The sequence below is a fragment of the Manis pentadactyla genome, chromosome 13, assembly GCF_030020395.1.
Source record: "Manis pentadactyla isolate mManPen7 chromosome 13, mManPen7.hap1, whole genome shotgun sequence".
Taxonomy (NCBI): domain Eukaryota; kingdom Metazoa; phylum Chordata; class Mammalia; order Pholidota; family Manidae; genus Manis; species Manis pentadactyla.
This window is the reverse complement of record NC_080031.1, coordinates 33081600-33096047: the sequence shown is the minus strand read 5'-3', so window position 1 is coordinate 33096047 and position 14448 is coordinate 33081600.

The following is a 14448-nucleotide window of genomic DNA, read 5'->3' as shown; positions in this document are numbered from 1 at the left end:
CTTTCTCTTATATTTGTTTCTAAAACTGTTATAGTTCTACATTTTATGTTTAGAGCTATAGTCCATTTAAAGTTCATTTCCTTTTTGGTCAAAGGATTTTTGTTTTTGTTTTTTCTGTTTTTGCTTATGAATTTCCAATTATTCTGATACCATAAGTTGAAAAAAAATCCTTTTGCTCATTGAGCTACTTTTGTACCACTGTCAGAAAAAAACCAATGTCATATTTTTGTGGATCTGTTTATGGGCTTTCTTATGTATTCCACTGATCTATATTTCTATCCCTATGTCAGTACCACACTGTCTTAATTACTGTAGCTTTCTATTAAGATTTAACTTCGCGTACAGTGATTTCCCCAACTCTTCTTTTTAAAAAATAGAATTCACTATTCTAGTTCCATTTCTTTTTTATACAAATGTTGGAGTAAATTTATCTATATCTATGAGATGATTCTAATAATGAAAGATCAGTTTAGGGAGATATGACATCTAAAATACATTGAAACTATCCATTAATATGGTATGTCTCCTCAGTTATTTATGTCTTATTTCTTTCATCAGTGTTTTGTAGTTTTCAGCATATATAGATCCTTCATCTTTTTTTATACCTATTATAAATGGCATAATGTGTAAATTCTTTGTTCAAGGTCTCCACTGCTTTTTTTTTTTTCAGAGAAATGTTAACTGGTTTTTATGTATTGACCTTCTACCTTGCAATATAACTAAACTCACTTGTTAGTTCTAGGAGCATTTTTGTAGATTCAAGATATTCTACATAAACAACCATGCTGTCTGTAAACAGGAACGGTTTTATTTATTTATTTTCCAAACTGGTTTGGTTTTATTTGTTAGTTTGCCTGTTTCTTTGCTTTTTTTTGCTGGCTAGGACTTCTAGCACAATATTGAAAGAGTAGTGAGAGTTAACATCCCTGCTTAATCTGAGTTTTAGGGGGAAAGAATTTAGTCTATCAGCATTAAGTATGATGTCAGCTGTAGGTTTTTGTTAGATGCTCTTCATCAAGCTGAGAAACCTCCCTTCAATTCCTAATATGTTGAGAGTTATTATCAGGAAGCCATGTTAAATTTTGCCAAATTACATTTCTTCATCAACATGATCACGTGGCTTTTCTTCTTTAGATGGTTAACAGAGTGGGTTACACTAACTGAATTATTTCATTAATTCCCTGTAGTGAAAGTTTAGATCATGGAATTTAAAAAATGTTTTTACTAAGGTATTATTGATATACATTTGTCTGAAGGTTTCACATGAAAAGACAATGTGGTTACTACATTTACCTATATTATCAAGTCCCCACCCATTCCCCATTGCAGTCACTGTCCATCAGTGTAGTAAGATGGCACAGATTCACTATTTGCCTTCTCTGTGCTACACTGTTTTCCCTGTGACCCCTCACACCATGTGTACTAAACATAATACCCCTCAATCCTCATCTCCCTCCTGACTGCCCTCCCACACCCCTCCCCTTTGGTAACCACTAGTCCCTTCTTGGAGTCTGTGAGTCTGCTGCTGTTTTGTTCCTTCAGTTTTGCTTCATTGTTATACTCCACAAATGAGGAAGATCATTTGGCACTTGTCTTTCTCCACCTGGCTTACTTAACTGAGCATAATAACCTCCAGCTCCATCCATGTTTTTGCAAATGGTAGGATTTGTTTCTTTCTTATGGCTGAATAGTATTCCACTGTGTATGTTTACCACCTCTTCTTTATCCATTCATCTACTGATGGACACTTAGGTTGCTTCCATTTCTTGGCTGTTGTAAATAGTGCTGCAATAAACATAGGGGTGCATATGTCTTTTTGAATCTGAGAATTTGTATTTTTTGGGTAAATTCCAAGCAACGGGATTACCAGGTCAAATGGTATTTCTATTTTTTGTTTTTTGAGGAACCTCCATATTGCTTTCCTCAATGGTTGAACTAGCTTACATTCCCACCAGCAGTATAGGAGGGTTCCCCTTTCTCCACATCCTCACCAGCATTTTGTTTAGTCTTTTCAATGCTGGCCATCCTAGCTGGTGTGAGGTGATATCTCATTGTGGTTTTAATTTGCATTTCCCTGATGATTAGTGTGATGTGGAGCATCTTTTCATGTCTGCTGGCCATCTGAATTTCTTCTTTGGAGAAGTGTCTGTTCATATCCTCCACCCATTTTTTAATAGGGTTATTTGCTTTTTGGGTGTTGAGGCATGTGAGTTCTTTATATATTTTTGGATGTTAACCCCTTGTCAGATATGTCATTTACAAATATATTCTCCCATACTGTAGGATGCCTTTTTGTTCTGTTGATGATATCCTTTACTGTACAGAAGCTTTTTAGTTTGATGTAGTCCCATGTGTTCAATTTTGCTTCTGTTTCCCTTGCTCGAGGAGATGCGTTCAGGAAGAAGTTACTCATGTTTATATTCAGAAGATTTTTGTCTATGTTGTCTTCTAAGAGTTTTATGGTTTCATTACTTACATTCAGGTCTTTGATCCATTTCAAGTTTACTTTTGTGTATGGGGTTAAGCAATAATCCAGTTTCATTCTCCTGCCTGTAGGTCTCCAGTTTTCAGATCATGGATTTTTGACCCTTATTTCTAATATAAACATTTGAGGACATGCATTTTCACACAGCACAATTTTAGCTGCATCTTAGGAATTTTTGATATATTGTGTTTTCATTTTCATTCCGTGTGAAATATTTTCTGATTTCACTTGTGATTTCTTTTGTGACCTATGGGTTATTTAGCTGGGTATTGTTTAATTTCCAAATATGTGGTGTTATGCAGTTATTTTGCTTTTATGTAATAATTTGTTTTAAGGTAGTCAAGAATATAATCTGTCTGATTTAAGTCTTTTTAAATTTAATGTGTCTTGCTTAATCATCCAGTGTATGTTATATCCTGGTAAATGCTCCATTTGGACTTCAAAAGACTGCAATGCATAGCTTTTGGTTATAGCATTCTACATAATTGTCACTTAGGTTAAGTTGGTTGACTGTGTTGTTCAAGTCTTCTATGTCCCTGCTGGTTGTCTGTATATTTTTTATATCAATTATTAAAAAGGATTATAGAATTTTTCAACTATAATCATCAATTTGTCTGTTTTTCTTTCAATTTTATCAGTTTTTCTTCAGATATTGTAAAATCTGTAGTTTAGTGTTGTTATTTTTTCATAAATTGAACCTTTTTATCATTATAAAATATATCTTTATCTCTGGTAACATGCCTTATTCTGAAGTCTACACAGAATTCTAACATAGCCACCCTACCTGTTCTTATGGTTAAAATTTGCATAGTATATACTTTTCAAACATTTTACTTTTATTTTTAAATGTAAGTTGGGTTGTTTTTTATTCAATCTGATAATCTCTGCCTTTTAATTGAAATATGTAGCCATTTACATTTAAAATCAGATTGAATTGATATTTGCAGATGATATGATATTATACAGAGAAAACCCTAAAGACTCCACCAAAAAATATTGGATCTAATAACTGAATTCAGCAAAGTTGCAACATACAAAATTAATACACAAAAATATGTTACATTCCTATATGCTAACAACAAACTAGCAGAGAGAGAGATCAGGAAATAATTCCATTTACAATTGCATCGAAAAGAATAAAAGACTTAGGCATAAACCTAACCAAGGAGGTAAAAGACCTATACTCTAAAAATTATAAGACACTCATGAGGGAAGTTAAAGAAGACATGGATAAATGGAAATCTATCCCATGCTCATAGAAAGGCAGAATTAATATTGTCAAAATGGTCATTCTGCCCAAAGCAAGTTACAGATTCAATGCAATCCCTATCAAAATAACAACAGCATTCTTCAATGAACTAGAACAATAGTTCTAAAATTCTTAAGGAACCACAAAAGACCCCAAACAGCCAAAGCAAGCCTGAGAAGGAAGAACAAGGCTGGGAAGATTACAGCCCCTGACTTCAAGCTCTATTACAAAGCTACAGTAATCAAAACAATTTGGTACTGGCACAGGAACAGGCCCATAGATCAAAGGAATAGAATAAGAGTCCAGATACAAACCCACAAGTATGGCCAATGAATATACGATAAATGAGCCAGGAATATACAGTGGGGAAAAGACAGCCTCTTCAACAACTGGTATTGCCAAAACTGGACAGCTACATGTAAGAGAATGAAACTGGATTATTGTCTAACCCCATACACAAAAGTAAATTCAAAATGGGTCAAAGACCTGAACATAAGTCATGAAACCATAAAACTCTTAGAAGAAAATATAGGCAAAAATCACTTGAATAGAAGCACAAGGAATTTTTTCCTGGACACATTTCAGGCAAGGGAAACAAAATGAAAAATGAACAAACTAAGAAGCTTCTGTACAGCAAAGGACACCATCAGCTGAACAAAAAGGCAAACTACAGTGTGGGAGAATATATTGGTAAATGGTTTATCCAATAAGGGGTTAACATTCAAAATATATAAAGAACTCATATGATTCAACTTTAAAAAAACAAATAACCCAACTTAAAAAAATGGGCAGAGGACCTAAACAGACATTTTTCTAAAGAAGAAATAAAGATGGCCAACAGGCACATGAAAAGATCCTACACATCACTAATCATCTGGAAAACGCAGATTAAAACCACAATGGGATATGCTCTCACACCAGGTAAGATGGCCACTATCCAAAAGAGAAGAAATAAAAAATGTTGGTGAGGAAGCAGAGTAATTGTATCCCTCTTACACTGTTGGTGGGAATGTAAATAGGTGCAACCATTGTGGAAAGCAATATGGAGGTTCCTCAAAAAACTGAAACCAGAAGTATGATTTGACCCAGTAATTCCACTCATAGAAATTTACCTGAAGAAAACAAAATGCCTGATTCAAAAAGACATGCATCACTGTGTTTATCACTGCACTATTTACAATAGCCAAGATATGGAAGCAACTGAATTGGTCTATCAATAGATGAATGGATAAATAAAATGTGGTATATATGCACAATGGAATATTATTCAGCCATAAAAAGAAAAGAAATTGTCCCATATACAACAACATAGATGGACATAGAGGGTATTATACTCAGTGAAATAAGGTAGAGAAAGACAAATACCATGTGATTTCATTTATTTGTGGAATATAAAATCAAAGAAAAACAGAAAGGACAAAATAGCAGTACACTCATAGACACCAACAACTGACTAGTGGTTATCAAGGGGGAGGAGTTGGGGCGGACAAGGGATAAAGGGTAAAGGGGATAAAGGACACAATAATTCACAATCACAATATAAGTTTGTCTTGGGGATGGTAGTATAGCATGGAGAATATAGTCAATGATTCTGTAACAACTTACTACGTTGATAAATAGTAACCACACTAGAAGGAATGAGGATTTAATAAGGGTAACTGCTGAACCACTGTGCTATATATTTGAAACCAACATAAGATTGTATATCAATCATACTTTAATTAAAAAATTAGATTGAGTTGAAATCTACCATTATATTATTTGGTTTATATTTGTACTGCTATTTTTTATTCCAATTTCTTCTGTTCTGCATTTTATTGGAGTATTTTTATGATTTTATCCTATACCCAATGTGAATTAAACCCTTTGTTTTGATTTTTATTGGTTACTATTAGATTTACAATATGCATCTTTATGTTATAGTCTGCAGTTAAATAATATACCACTTCACACATAATGTATCAACATTAAACACTACTTTCATTTCTCCTCTCCAATTCTTTGTTATTGTTATCAAAAAGTTTCTTCCTACATGCATTGTAGAAGATATTGTCAATATCCCTTTGTCACTTTACTTTGTCTTGATTGCTGTAGCTTTCTGTTAAGACTTAATATTGAGCCCTGTGATTTCTCAGTGTAAGTTGCTAACATGTAACAATGTTAGTGTGCTCTCTGAATAAATATAATATCAATGCACTGTAAATTTCAAAGCTTTTTTATATAATATCTGTTGTGATTGTTCTCTTTGTGTTTTTGTATGTAATGTGTCTTCTTTTCCTCTATTTTTAAGATTTTCTTTCTTGGTGGTTTTTGGAAATGTGTCTACCTGTGATTTGATTTGTGTTTATCCTTCTTGAAGTTTGCTGAGCTTATTAGATCTACGAGTATATAGTTTTCACCAAATTTGGAAGTTTTTATTGTTTCTTCAAATGCTTTTTCTTTCCTGTCTCTTGTATCATTCATGGAGTCCAGTTACATATATTTTTAGACTTCTCATCTTTATGTTTTCCTTTAGATTATTGAAAAGTGTTAGGCTGGAGAAAGGAAAAACAAGGACATGCAAACAGAACAGAGAGATGCCATAGAGGGAGAACAGACCAGACCCCAAAGTCCGTGCTGTATATGGAAAGGGGACAGCTCTCCCTGAATTCCATCCTGATGTGCCAACTAAGACCCAGATGTCAGCCTCCTCCCTCTTGGAAAGAAAAAAGTTTCTAGTTAACTATTATTTCACCTTTAGCCAATCATACCTCTCAACACCCCCTAGGATAGCTTGCCCACTCCTCCCCCTCCTAATCCCTTATAAGCGCCCCACCTCCCTAACCGGGTATGACTTCTCTGGCCTCTGGCAATAAGGCTACAGAACCTCACCTGGGGGTATTTAAATAAATTACCTGGCCCTTTGTTGCCTCTCTTTGCCTGCTTATTTCAGCTAGAATTTATCTTACAAAAAGGTTTATAATTGCTGTTTTAATAGGTTTGTCTAATCATCTCATTGTCTTTATTATTTCTGGGTCTATTTCTAGTAGCTGACTTTTCTCCTGGTTGATCATTTTTTCCCAATATTTTAATATGTCTAATATGTGATTTTTTTATTAGATGTTGGACTAGTAAATTTTGTTACTAGTGCATGGATTGTGTTGTTTTAACTTAAAGAGTTTTGAACTTTTGTGATAATCAATAAAGTTATTGGCAATTTAGCCTGATGTGTTCTAGGAATTTTTAAAGTTTTGTTAGTGGGGTCCTAGAGCATGCTTTACTTTAGGAATACATTATCTCCACTACTGAAGCAGGATTCTCCTGGGGTCTTTATTGAATGCCTGAAAATAATCAACAAAGACTTTTTGATGGAAAATCAAATGATTTCCATTCCTGAATGAGCTCTGGGTATCATTTAGCTCACAATTTCGTCGTCATTCTATTTTTTGAACTTCATGGAGTTTCATCTGATGTATTCATGTCTTCATATTTGGCAAATTTCATAGAAATCCATTTGCAGATTTATGGAGCTCTTTGCCTGTGGAATTGTAACTCTGCGAAGGTTCCTGTGTAACTCCACTCTGAAACTTCCAGCTGCTTTCAACTCTGAACTCTGTATTCCTATTCATCTCAACACTTAAGATGACTGTGATATACTTTGCATGTCCTTTTCTGCTACATGTTCAAGATGCCTCTAGGCAAATAGCCAGTGTATTCATCAGGCTCAACTTATTTGTTTTCCTTCTCTCACGATCCTATGACTCCTATTGTTTAGTGTCTGAAATCAGTTGATTCATATATTTTCTCAAGTTTTCTAATTGTTTAAGACAGTAAATTGAATCCAGACCTTTATTCCTTCATAGACTGTTTATGGACAATTCCACTCTTAGTCAAAGTGTCATGTATTTTTTTAATCTGGAATAATTATCCTGTCTTTCCTTGTTTTACATTACACTGTCATTTTTGAAGAGTACAGGCCAACTGTTTTTAGATCGTTGCTCAGTTTGGTTTGCCTAATAATTTCCCTGCTACTAGATAAATATTATGCACTTTTGTCAGGGAAATGACGAAATGATTCTGTGATTTCTCAGTATATGTATCAGAAGGCATTAAAAAATATGATGAAATGATCATTTTGCAAAATAATTTGAATTTTTTTCATACCATGAAATTATTCATGCCCTCAGGTACAGCTCAGATAATTTTTTTAATAATAAAATCTCATTTTTCCAAAGTGGTTAGACTTTTTCTGGTATCAACACATCTCTACTTAATATAGTAGAGGAAATATAAATATACATGTTTGTTAGATACTTACTGAACAAAAGAAGTAGATACTTATATATTTCTACATAAAACATGATCCTGAAGATAGCATTTTATGTAATATATATACAACATTTTATTAATATTTATTTTATTAGAAAGTGATTTTTTTCTTTTTTTGTGTTTTCCCTCATTAAACAAGAAATATGGCTTTATATCTTTATTTGACATAAGTTGATTTATTTCCCCTGTGGACAAAATGGCAATATTTCCTGAATCTCTTACCTGGCCTTAGTGTATCTCCATACTAATAGGTGTTTCCAAGGGGTGAAGCAATCCATCTCCATATCAATAGGTCATTACAAGGGTGATGAGGGCATATCTGGACCGCAGAGGTTGGGTGAGTCCCTTTTTGCAGCTGGGTCACCAAAGACATGGGCAAGCAGAAGTGGATGACTATTTTTAGGCAGTAAATGGGTTTCTCCCATTTTATTTCTCCCTTTGACTGATATCAGTTTCAAAGGTATTTTGCCACAGGTGGACAGTAAATGGGTTTCTTCCACTTTATTTCTCCCTTTGACAGTTTTCAGTTTCAGAGGTATTTTGCCGTGGGCTGGGAAAGTATTTCCCCCCTCAGAGTTTCAACCCTTCTCTGAATCATAGCACTTAATAGATAAGAGGTTCTTAATAGTTGGTGTACATATTTTCCCATTTACCATGGAAGTTTGCATTAAAAATTATAAATGATGATACAGAGTCTCTTAAAAGCATCACTAAATAATAGAATCAGATAAATTGTTAAGAGATCTGCTGCTACTCTTTTTAAACTATGTAACTCAGAAGGAAAATCCTGGAGCAAAATACCTTTAAAACTGAAATCAGTCAAAAGAAGAAATAAAATGGGAGGAACCCCTTTATTGCTTACAAGCAGTCATCTACTTCTGCTCTCCCATGTCTCTCATGAACAGAAATAGGGTACCCCACCCAACCTCTCTGGATCAGATATGCCCTCACTCGCTCTTGTAAATACCTATTGATCTGGAGATGGTCTACTTCTCTCTACCCCTTAGAAACACTTATTGATATGGAGATTCACTAAGGTCAGGCAAGACATTCTGGAAATATTGCAATTTTACCCACAGCCCACCCCTCCAGAAATCTCCTGTCACAATTTATATGTTCCCCATCTTCTGAATGGCCCCTGGGCAAGAAAACTGGAGTACTGTAACTAAACTAATAACATACAGTAGGAACACCAATAAAACCATAATAATCCTCAAGGTGTAGGATTCAGCTAGGTTTAAAGTCCTATGGAGATAGGGATTCAGGATGGTGGTGTGAGAGGTGAGACAGAGAACTCCTCTCAAAACCACAGACAGTGTGAAAATTTAGTTAATACAACTAACCCTAAAACAGCAACAGGAAAGAAGGCTGCACCAGACTGCACACAGACCTCACAAAAAGAGCAGACCTCACAAAAGAGGGTAACATACAAAAGCCTAGATCCAGCGGGACCCGAGCCCTTCCCCAGCCCCAACTCATCAGCGGGAGGAAGAGAAATAGAGCCAAGGAGGGGGTGAAATCCTGGGCCTGGGCCTGGAGATGTGCTTTGCAAGAAGAAACCTACATTGTGTGGTGCTCTGGAGGATGGGGAGCTGGGACAGGCATGCTTGAGAGACAGATTCCAGCCATTTGTGGAGGACAGGATCCACATCCGGCCGATTTTGGACAAGGGAAAGGCAGGCGGTCTGAGAGGCTCCCTAGCAGCTAGAGGGCTGCTGAAGGGGCAGGGTTTGCACAGAGCTTTGTGCACGGGAGAAGGGACAGAAAGACAAGGCTGTCTGGGTGTGCTGGGCCCAGCTGGTTGGGAACTTTGAGGAGCTTCAGACACTCCATCCCACTGGCTGGCTACTCAGCTCCAAGGCCGCCCCACTGTGACACGCAGCCTGCGATGCCTTCCTCCTGGCATGCTGGCACATGCTTGCAAACCGGCAGTCACTGCTCTAGTGTCAGGCCAGCCAGAGGGAGGCCCCCACCTACAACAGCTAGAGACGCCAAGCACAGAGGTTTCCACCTGTGCACTCAGCCCACTAGCTCTGGTACAGGAGACAGGCAGGGCAGATGGGAAGCAGGAAACAACTCTTTCCTCCACCCAGGCATCAGCTCCACTCCCCTACAACTCCCAACCTCTCTTTAGGGGCTGAGCAGCTCCAGAGACTGGAGCGTCTGGGCAACAGAGAGCACCACACAGAAATATGAAATGTCAAAAGAACATGGTTCAGACCAAAATCTCACAAACCACAGAAAAAGAGCCAAATGAAATGGAACTCACAAGTCTTCCTGGAAGAGAGTTTGGAAAAATCATAAACATGCTCATGGAAGTAGAGAAAAATATTCAAGAACTCAGGAACGAATTTAAGATGGAGATTGAATCATTAAGAAATACCGTATCTGAAATGAAACATACAATGGAGATATTTAAAAGCAAATTAGGTGAAGTAGAAGAGACGGTAAAAGAAATAGAAATTAGAGAAGAGGAATACATAGAAGTTGAGGCACAGAGAGAAAAAAGAATCTCTAAGAATGAAAGAATATTGAGAGAACTGTGTGACCAATCCAAACGGAACAATATTCGCATAATAGGGGTAACAGAAGAAGAAAAAAGAGAAAAGGGATAAAAAGTGTTATTGAGTAAGTAATCGCTGAAAACTTCCCCAATCTGGGGAAGGAGATAGTCTCACAGACCATGGAGGAGCACAGACCACCAAAGACAAGGGACCCAAGGAGGACAACACCAAGACATATAACAATTAAATGCAAGAATGGTACAATTTTCAAAAATCCAACACATCAACAAAAAGAACAAAAATCACATGATCATCTCCATAGATGCTGAAAAAGCATTCGACAAAATTCAACATCCATTCATGATAAAAACTCTCAACAAAATGGGTATAGAGGGCAAGTACCTCAACATAATAAAGGCCATATATGATAAACCCACAGCTAACATCATATGAACAGCGAGAAGCTGAAAGCTTTTCCTCTGAGACTGGGAACAAGACAGGGATGCCCACTCTCCCCACTGTTATTTAACATAGTACTGGAGGTCCTAGCCATGGCAATTAGACAAAAAAAAGAAATAAAAGGAATCCAGATTGGTAAAGAAGAAGTTAAACTGTCACTATTTGCAGATGACATGATATTGCACATAAAAAACCCTAAAGACTCCACTCCAAAACTACTAGAACTGATATCAGAATACAGCAAAGTTGCAGGATACAAAATTAACACACAGAAATCTGTGGCTTTCCTATACACTAACAATGAACCAATAGAAAGAGAAATCAGGAAAACAACTCCATTCACAATTGCATCAAAAAAGAATAAAATACCTAGGAATAAACCTAACCAAAGAAGTGAACGAACTATACCCTGAAAACTGTAAGACACTCTTAAGAGAAATTAAAGAGGAGACTAACAAATGGAAACTCATCTCATGCTCTTGGCTAGAAAGAATTAATATCGTCAAAATGGCCATCCTGCCCAAAGCAATATACAGACTTGATGCAATCCCTATCAAATTACCAACAACATTCTTCAACGAACTGGAACAAATAGTTCAAAAATTCATATGGAAACACCAAAGACCCCGAATAGCCAAAGCAATCCTGAGAAGGAAGAATGAAGGAGGGGGGATCTCACTCCCCAACTTCAAGCTCTACTACAAAGCCATAGTAATCAAGACAATTTGGTACTGGCACAAGAACAGAGCCACAGACCAGTGGAACAGAATAGAGACTCCAGACATTAACCCAAACATATATGGTCCTTTAATATACAATAAAGGAGCCATGGACATACAATGGGGAAATGACAGTCTCTTCAACAGATGGTGATGGCAAAACTGGACAGCTACATGTAAGAGAATGAAACTGGGTGACTGTCTAACCCCATACACAAAAGTAAATTAGAAATGGATCAAAGACCTGAATGTAAGTCATGAAATCATAAAACTCTTAGGAAAAAAAACATAGGCAAAAATCTCTTGGACATAAACATGAGCGACTTCTTCATGAACATATCTCCCCGGGTAACAAAAACAAAAGCAAAAATGAACAAGTGAGACTATATCAAGCTGAAAAGCTTCTGTACAGCAAAGGACACCATCAATAGAACAAAAAGGTACCCTACAGTATGGGAGATATATTCGTAAATGACAGATCCGATAAAGGCTTGACATCCAAAATATATAAAGAGCTCATGCACCTCAACAAGTGAAAAGCAAAGAATCCAATTTAAAAATGGGCAGAGGAGATGAGCAGACAGTTCTTCAAAGAAGAAATTCAGATGGCCAACAGACACATGAAAAGATGCTCCACACTGCTAGTTATCAGAGAAATGCAAATTAAAACCACAATGAGATATCACCTCACACCAGTAAGGATCGCCACCATCCAAAAGACAAACAACAACAAATGTTGGCGAGGTTGTGGAGAAAGGGGAACCCTCCTACACTGCTGGTGGGAATGTAAATTAGTTCAACCATTGTGGAAAGCAGTACGGAGGTTCCTCAAAATGCTCAAAATAGACATACCATTTGACCCAGGAATTCCACTTCTAGGAATTTACCCTAAGAATGCAGCAGCCCAGTTTGAAAAAGACAAAATGCACCCCTGTGTTTATCACAGCACTATTTACAATAGCCAAGAAATGGAAGCAAGCTAAGTGTCCATCAATAGATGAATGGATAAAGAAGACGTGGTACATATACACAATGGAATATTATTCAGCCATAAGAAGAAAACAAATCCTACCATTTGCAACAACATGGATGGAGCTAGAGGGTATTATGCTCAGTGAAATAAGCCAAGCGGAGAAAGACAAGTAACAAATGATTTCACTCATATGTGGAGTATAAGGACAAAGAAAAACTGAAGGAACAAAACAGCAGCAGAATCATAGAACTTAAGAAGGGACTAACAGTTACCAAAGGGAAAGGGACTGGGAAGGATGGGAGGGAAGGGCGGGGAAAAAAAAAGGGGGCATTACAATTAGCATGTATAGTGTGGGGGGCACGGGGAGGACTGTGCAACACAGAGAAGACAAGTAGTGATTCTACATCTTACTATGCTGATGAACAGTGACTGTAATGGGGTTTGTGGGGGGGACTTGGTGAAGGGGGGACCTTAGTAAACATAATGTTCTTCATGTAATTGTAGATTAATGATAACAAAATTTAAAAAAAATAAACAATAAAAATAAGGGCGTTATTGATGCACATTACTTAGAAGTATGACAGGCAGGCAGGCAGGCCTCAGTTTCTGTGTGATCACAGTTCCAGCTCCTGCACTCTGCTCATGTCTTGCCTCTGTCCTCTGGGCCAGTCTCACCTTCAGGCTGGCTTTCCTCATGGTAGCACGACACCTGCAGCAGTTCCAAGCATCACACTTACATACAGCACCACCCCAACCATCACTCCGCCCTTCTGAGCCTCCCCCCGTTTGGATCATCTCTGATCATGTGGCCATCCCAGAACAGGCCCCGTGGCCAGGAGGATGGGTCTGTATCACCACAGCTGGGCTGCTCTTCCACAGCAGGGTGCAGGAAATGAGACTGAGGCAGCACTCTGCCCATCCACCACAAAGAGAAGATGGGAGGTAAAAAAGTAGAAATAATAGGAATAGGTACAGACAATTCTCAGTGAAGTTGGGCTGGGAAGGAAGTAAAGCATTTTTTTTTTGTACTGGAAGACCTGACTCATAGTTTTTATGCATGTCTTTGCTCGTTTGGGAAAAGAAGCTAAACAAGTTTTTATTTATTGAATACTAGTTTTTTGCCTAATCCTCAATGATTTGGTGGCTTACTGGAGAAATACCAACTTTGCAATAGTCATGTAGCAAACAGCACAGTCAGGATTTCATTTCATACCTTCCTGGTTTCAAAGATCATGTTCTTATTTTGTCTAGGGTAACAGATAATAAATCAGCCTGGATGGCCTTATTAGTTTTGACTCTGTTCTGAAGTAGACATTCTACTATGTCATATTGCACCACTGCAAAGGGAGGGGACTAATCTTCCTTAACCCTGAAATTTAAAATCTCCACAGCTCAAGAGCTAGGGTTTTTCTATTTGCATCTGACATCTGGCCTCTCTAAATCCCCCTGTGCTTTCCCAAATTATAATGGGTGATGAGGAATCTCACACCTGCTACTGTTTCCCTCTGTAAATTTCCCTGAGCAATCTCATTCCAGGACTGGAGTGTGTTTGTGTACTGTCAAACCATTCACCCATTTCTTCACACCAACCAGAGGCTAAGCCAGAGACCAGACCTGTAGCCCATGTCAGTGCTACTCCAGCCCTAATGGTGATGTGATGCTGAATCCCAGAATGATGTTCAAGAACAGTTCAGTTCCTCTTTCCTTGGAAGTGTGGAGTATGTTTGTCTTTACAGGGAGTGATCCAGGAC